The sequence below is a fragment of the Coffea arabica genome, chromosome 4e (genome assembly GCF_036785885.1).
Source record: "Coffea arabica cultivar ET-39 chromosome 4e, Coffea Arabica ET-39 HiFi, whole genome shotgun sequence".
In the NCBI taxonomy this organism is placed as follows: domain Eukaryota; kingdom Viridiplantae; phylum Streptophyta; class Magnoliopsida; order Gentianales; family Rubiaceae; genus Coffea; species Coffea arabica.
Window position 1 is genome coordinate 44,447,133 of NC_092317.1, and position 6,902 is coordinate 44,454,034.

The 6,902-nt window shown below is 35.0% G+C and overlaps 1 long non-coding RNA gene across 1 annotated transcript; it reads right to left on the reverse strand.

Moving 5' to 3' along the window:
* Positions 1 to 341: 341 nt before the first annotated feature.
* LOC140005794 (uncharacterized) lies at positions 342 to 1,042 on the reverse strand. The gene is made up of 2 exons (XR_011813365.1): positions 702 to 1,042; positions 342 to 621 (listed from the first exon to the last, which is right to left on the reverse strand). It is a non-coding gene; the product is annotated as an uncharacterized lncRNA (long non-coding RNA).
* Positions 1,043 to 6,902: the final 5,860 nt, after the last annotated feature.

Sequence of the window (6,902 nt, forward strand, 5' to 3'; positions counted from 1 at the left end):
GTTTTTGCTTTCATTATTTCCTATCTTAGTTTCTTTTGGAATTGTTCATAATCTTTTGTAATGTTTATCTTTTGTTTATAGTATAGTTTAGTCGTAGATAACATGAGTCAAAGAAATAAATTGCTTTTAATGAAAGGGCAAAAAACCTCAGTGGCCATTAAACTATTGGCGGGATCATGTTTTGGCCATCGAACTATTTTTTGTCAATAATTGGCCACTAAACAATTTAATCCGTAAATCCGTGACCATTTCGTCATTAATTGCTCTTAAGTTCTGAAATTAGCATTACACGTGGCAATGTTCGGGGGCAATTTTGTCCAGCAATTTACTGACCCTAAAAGTCCAGCAATTTTGTCCAGCAATTTACTGCAATTTTGTCCATACTTACAATCAAAACAAAATGATTGGTCCCTGCTACTAGTTTGGAGCCTATATTGTTTGTCCTAAATCCACATTTAAAATTGTACTCCAGTACCAATTAGTAGTAGTACTTGATTAATTAGGAGGCCTAGCCCGGGTGGATACGCGATCTCAATTCCCACGGTGTCTAGGATCCATGGCGCCCATCGGAAGTGGGGTTGCGGTTGCACCGGCTTCCTGCTTTTGGCCTTATACAGATATCTACGGTCACCAGAAAATGTCCTCTAATTACCTGAGGAGAAGAATATGTAGCAGAAGAAAAAGCACAGCGAGATCATTACCGCGATACTCCAACGGGTCTAAAGCGGGTGCTTCATCGCTGAGCTGCAGGCCACCGGCTGTCTCAGCTGAACCACCACCACCACCACCACCAGGACAAAGTTCGGTACTCCTCCCTCACATCAGCAACGGCAACAGGCGGCAGCCCCATCTCTCTACTACTACGAAACAAGAAGCAGTAGCGGCAGCAGGAGGGGTTGTGACGAGTCCTGGTTTAATAGACTACTTTCTGAGTATCGGAGGAGGACCAAATCCTCCGATCCGAGGCTGACGGTGGGGCTCCGCGCTGGTTTTGTCTTTTGGACTGCACCTCCTGCTCTTCCTCTTCTTCAAAAAACCACAATCCTCTCTTGCTTTACTTACCAGGCCAGCAGCCACTACCTAATAGGATTAGTAAATTACTGGACAAAATTGCCCCCGAACATTGCCACGCGTAATACTAATTTCAGAACTTAAGAGCAATTAACGATAAAATGGTCACGGATTCACGGATTAAATTGTTTAGTGGCCAATTATTGACAAAAAATAGTTCGATGGCCAAAACATGATCTCGCCAATAGTTTAATGGCCGCTGAGGTTTTTTGCCCTTAATGAAAATATAATACAATAGTGATTCACCATCCATATGAAAGCGAATCAACGTACTAGAACATTTTTTGGTATAATATGATTCCAAATAGTGCATGGGAAGCGTAAACTTCTTTTTATCTATTTTGTTTCAACTTCATACTTTTCCTTCTTTTTTTAGTTTATATTGACGATTACTTGATGAAGCACATTCAAATACATAATAAACTTGATAAAGATGAAGCGAGCATGCACATTATGGGTTTGTTTGGATATGTGATTATTTGGAAATAAAATTTTAATTACATCATAAAAAAGTTTTCAAATCATTTTGTTATCTTTTTAACTACAATTTTCCTTACATATATTATCTCAAAAATTACTAAAGTAATAAATCTATGTGATGATGCTGCATTAGTAAATATTGTGTGCGTTCATAAATATTTTATTTTGACTTTTAGAAATGCCTTTCCCTCTAATTTTGGAATATACACATTTTCAGATTTGCTTCAAGTCTTAGTCCATACTAAGAAAAAAGCTCAAATTCTCTTTTATTTTCATTCCTATAATACGCAGTACAAAGAATTCTGATGAAAAATCATTTTATTTCTTTCTACTTGATGTTTAAGTATCTTGACAAAGTTATGTTATTTGTACATGTAGGTTTATTCTTTGTTGTGAATAGTTTCTCATGAATATTTGTGATTCACTGACCTAGTTCCTAGATTTTCCTCAACCATTTGATCAATGTATACTTTTTGAAAACTCTTTTAGACTAATTAGTTATTCACTATTGCAACTAATCATCTATTGTCTTATTATCTTGAAACTAATACATCATGTGACTCAATTCAGAGAAACGAATCAATATCTTTGTAGCTCCTACTAGGCTATTAGTTTCTTTTCCTTATGTTTTCTTGACTTTTCCTAGCAGTAGAAATTTGTGCTTTCTAGTTTTCATACATTTTTAGTATTTTCTGTTTCTTCAAAGGAAAAAATTTGACCGATGATTAAGAACATAGTGCATCAACCAAAGTCCTAAATAACTAAATAAAAAATGGTAGATTGTGATGCTTAATAATTCAAGAGATTGATGAACAAAATTCAAGAAGACCGTTCTGTTTAAGTGCAAGTACAGAAGAGAGAGAAATGCCAAATTGCAAGTTAAGCTTATTCTTTTGCCATTTCAATCAAGAATGTCATTTCCAGCCTCAAAAAGTAAAGATTTACTCACATTGACTAAAATAAAAAAAAAAATTTGTGTCACTAATTTTCATTTTTTATAAATTTGCACAAACTATCATAATTAAAATTTAATAAACCTAACAAAAACTTTAAATGATAGTCATATACAAATCTCCAAGACTGTTTGCCAAGATCGAAATAGTGAGGGGCAGGCCTCAACACTCAAATAATGAGTCATTGTACTGTAACTTCAAATCACTTTTTTTTGGAATTTGGCATATCTATAAAACGTTGTCTAAGATATAATAGTGAGACCTAAAATATTTGTTGTTAGAATATAATCTAGCTAATCCTTTTTTTTGGGGCTATGTTGTTTAATACTTTTTTAGGTTATGTTACTTAATGTTGGTTGCCAGGGAATCATTAATGTTTCTAACTTTCACTAACTTGTACTAATAGTCTTCAGAATTGCTTGCGGGGTTTTTTTTTGTGATTATGATAAGAATAAGCATTTGACTCCAAATGTAACTTAAAATTTTCATTGGCACTAGCTTCTTGCATTTTTTCTTTCTTCTTTATCTAAAATGCTTAAAAAGGATAAAAAATTGAAAGTTACCTAAAACGAAAGATAACTTGGAAACCGTTGATGCTCAGAAAAAACCTTTAAAATTTAAATAACTTGTAAACTAATATTAAGTGCTTAAATTTCAAATCTCTAAAATTTCAGACAAGGTTTGGAAAGTAAGAAGAAAGAGAATGATTGGTCTAATTTTTACTTTTACACAGTTAAAGATTCTTAATTGTAAAATTTGTCCTAAATATGCATCATAATCAAGAGCTCTCGCAAACATAATGAATAATTAGAGAGGATTATTCACCAAGTTTAGAAAATTTTATATTTATATAAATTTTTTATCCTTTAGAATAATAACCAATTAGAATAGTAGACTATCTACAAAGCATTTAATTTTAGTCATGGTATGATTGATGAAGGTTTGCATCTTCATCTTGGATTGTTCCTTCTTTCTTATTACTTCTTGACTCACATATATATTTTGGATTTCACATGCACTTATGCCCATTGCTAAAAGTTCTGTTCCATACTTTCAAAATAAGTCATAATCAAGTGTATCCTTATTTTAACTCTTTGAGATACTAGTACCATTTAAAGTTTTCTCATTCTCATATTCTCTGGTTCTTCTTGCCAATAGTCATGTAGCTTGTTTTAGATAGTTATGATTTTCATTATGCTAAAGTTTACTATATAGGTTGCTTACATAAACAAATTAAGAAGTTTGATGAATTTATTTGTATCCTACATTAACTAATGTAAAAGGCTTTCATCTTTCATGGATGCAATTTGTTTTGTCAGTTTTAAATCTTGCAGATTTGTTTGCATTAATACATAAATGAACATTGTGAGACCCCGGATAGTCCTTAATTTCGAAATTATGTGATATTAATAGCATTTTGTTCTATTTTGTACTAAATTATTAGAAAACCCTAAATTGGATTATTTATAAAATCCTAGTTTTTGTATTAATCACAAATTTGAGTTGTAATTCATGTTTGGTAGACTAGAGTGTGTTTTGGTACAAGTAAGTATAGGATTCGATTTATTTTATATCGGTTAAGTAAGTTTAAAAGTTAGAAAACCTCAGACTAGTAAACCCTCTAGTGTTCCAATAGATTAGAAAGCTTAAGTTGGGTTTAAAACCCTAATTTTGCCAATGTTATAAAGGTTGTTGTTTAATTGTTTTTATTATGGAGAAAGTATGATTAAGTGTAGATGATTAAGTTAGTGGGGTGATTAGTAGAGAAATTAAGTAAGATTAATTAGTTTAGACTAGATTAAGTTTATATCCTATGGAGTTAATTGAAAACTTTCTATATATGTTTGGGCAAGAGTGTAAGAAAGAGAAAGTAAAGGTGTAAGGGCCAAGGAGCAAATTGGGAGCTTTTATGTGATTGGTGGTGTTAGAAAATATCTTCCAAACCTTTGACTAATATTCTATCATAGGATTTATAAGAGAAACATGAGAAACAAAACAAAACAAAACCAAGAAAAAAAAAAGAGGGAGAAGGCCGAGAGCAAGAAAGAAAGAAAGGAGAAAAAGTTCTTCCAAGTTCAACTTCTTCTAGCTTCCATCTTGATTTTGGAGTCTAAGGCAACAACTTTGCCACTTGATTGTTGTGGTTTGATCATCAACAAGGCTTGAGTGAAGGTAAATCATTTGATTTGAAAGTTAACTCTTGGTGATTAAGTCTTGAAACCATGTGAAGTGATGTTTTTGTTGTAATTATGAATTTGTATGGTTTATGTGGTGATTATTGTGTAGTTTGATGGTTTATTCTAGTTTTTTATTGCTCCATACATTTCGGTTAAGGCTATGGAAAGATTAGGGTTTCTTGCTTCATGATTCACTAAGTGGATTTGGTTGGTTTTTGGCTTGTAAATGGAATCTTTGGTGAGATAAGTTCATTTGTATGGTTGATTTTTAGCAAAAATCAGATTTGGCCTTGAAACCCTAGTTCTAAGGGAAGTTATTTTGGTTGAATTAGGGTTTAAATGATTAGGGTTTGATTGGATAGGTTGAAGGTTAGTTGAACTTGTAGGATTAAAAGCATAGAATATGGTTAGTGTTTGTTAGGTTTTGAGGTTAATTTGGGAGAGCAAATTCGGACCTCTTGTGAAGCTATTAGAAGCTGGTATATGTGTGTTTATTTGGTATGAATTTGGCTAGAAAGCTTGCATAAGAACCATAGAAACGGACTGTGCGTTTGCGACGCGCGAAACCGGTCAATCTGGAAAACAGGGCAGTCCAGAATCTGAACTTTGGCTCCATTTTTCTTTATGTTACGTATGGATTCAGGGTTTTCCCAAAACATGAAAGTTGTAGCTTCATAAGTGGTTGTTGTTCCTGCAAAAATTCAGGTCAAACGGATCTGTGTAGCTTGAGTTATGGCCAAAACACTCGCTTCTATTCTAAACCCAGAATTTTGCTGCGTTTCTTGATTTCGCTTCTGACCATGCTCAGTTCACCTCGATAACGTGTGAACTGGGTGTTGAGTTCTTCATAATATTTGTATATCTTTGTTTTAGCTTCGAAACGGTATAAAATGTGTCCAAATCCGAGTTCCGTAGCTCCAGTTATACCTAAAACAAAATTAGACGTCAGAACTGCCTTTGAAGTTGGCCAGTTCTGACAGGAAATTTGGACCGGTTTTTTCCTATGCTCTGTACTGATTCAGTTTTTGGTCAAAACACAAAATTTATAGCCTTATAATAAGATTTCCAATGCCTTTGGAATTTCTTGATTCCGATCTGTGAGTCATGAGTTTTGGTCGTTCAAGCAGGGCCTGTTTGGTAATCTGAAACAAAACGGCTGGAACTGTTTTGTGCAATTTTGTCCTAGTTCCATTGAGATCTGGCTTGAGGTGTCTCATGAAAGTTGTAGCCCTTCTTCTTAGCTTCGCAACGGTACCTCATGCACTTCGATCCGATACCTGTAGCCTGAAATCTGATCAAAACAGATTGGGATAGCAACTATGCCCGTTTCAGTTTCCGCAAGCCGTTTCCGTGCATGCATGTGCCAATTTTACCGTTTTGTTTGATTTATAAATTCTAGTAGCCGTTTGTGAAATAATGTGGTACACTCTTCTATTTCAGACGGTGGTGAGCTAGACGGAGCCAGTGGGACCTACTAGCTATCATTCGCGACGCGATTTTCGTGTTTTTGCTATCCTTGTTCTGTGTGTAAGTACTCAGGCCGTGTATTTGTATAAATTGCTTATGTGTTTTGATATTCATATAAGGGGTACTTAGGCGAGGGTGTACTTTATCACACTCGACCTAAACCCTAATTTGTGCACATATTTGCCCATGATATATGTATACGACTTGTTTTGGGACTGAACCCCTTGAACTTGAAGTTTGGGGTGACTTTTGTGAATTTGTGAAATATGATGAAGTTGTAGGCCCGATCTCAAGACCTAGACGGACTATTCGAGTCGGCCGGGGCTTGATCGAAGTCAGTCCAACCTAGTCTGAGGTCACCAAGTTTGTGAATCCGGTTCACCGAGTATGTGAACCAAATTTGTGAACCGAACTTGTGAATCAAGCTCAATTTCGTTTGCTCGAGGCATTTTGTGAGGTGACTGGCCAGTGTGGGTGATAAGGTGTACAGTGGGAGTAAGTGGAGTTCTACGGACCCTTATTTGTGGTGACGGAATGTCGACAGGAGGTCACACATGGCACATGAAGTGGCTTTGGAGCCAACCTGTACCCTTAACTTGTGTTGTTACTTTTATATTTTCGAATTTGACATCTTTGTGACGTAATTGTTCGTATTACTGTAAAATTTACGTTTTTACCCCTGTTTACTTACTAAGCATCTAGCTTACCCCTTTCTCTTTGTTTTCCTTAACAGGGGCCGACGCGGGGAACTTTT